Genomic DNA, 330 nt, shown 5'->3' on the forward strand with positions numbered 1-330 from the left:
GGGTGATAACCGGAAAAGCATGACATGGGACCTTTAAGTATTTCTATTTCATCCAACTGATAACTTTCTACTCCACTACAAATGATAGATACATATTAGCACACTTTTTGTTTAGATTACAATGTTTCATCCGCTTCCTGTTCGGTGAAAACCACTGTTGTTCTTTTAGATCTTGTGTAAAAAAAGCCTGTTGAATCACCTGGAAAATGCGTTGTATATTTAAATATATAAAAGGAGGTAGAATTAGCAAAAATAAACATTAAAATGCACCATACACATTAACATTTACAGCAGTGATATAAGCCCAGATACTTCATGCATTATGGATAA

At 33.0% G+C, this 330-nt stretch overlaps 1 protein-coding gene across 1 annotated transcript in view; it reads right to left on the reverse strand.

The window, feature by feature from the left end:
• Positions 1–330, reverse strand: part of LOC104961777 (regulator of nonsense transcripts 2-like) — a gene marked incomplete at its 3' end in the record, with an annotated part of 7,172 nt that overhangs the window by 5,737 nt on the left and 1,105 nt on the right. The gene's annotated exons all lie outside the window — the stretch shown is intronic.

Source organism: Notothenia coriiceps, unplaced genomic scaffold, assembly GCF_000735185.1.
Source record: "Notothenia coriiceps isolate Sejong01 unplaced genomic scaffold, NC01 NC01_scaffold00033734, whole genome shotgun sequence".
Lineage (NCBI taxonomy): Eukaryota > Metazoa > Chordata > Actinopteri > Perciformes > Nototheniidae > Notothenia > Notothenia coriiceps.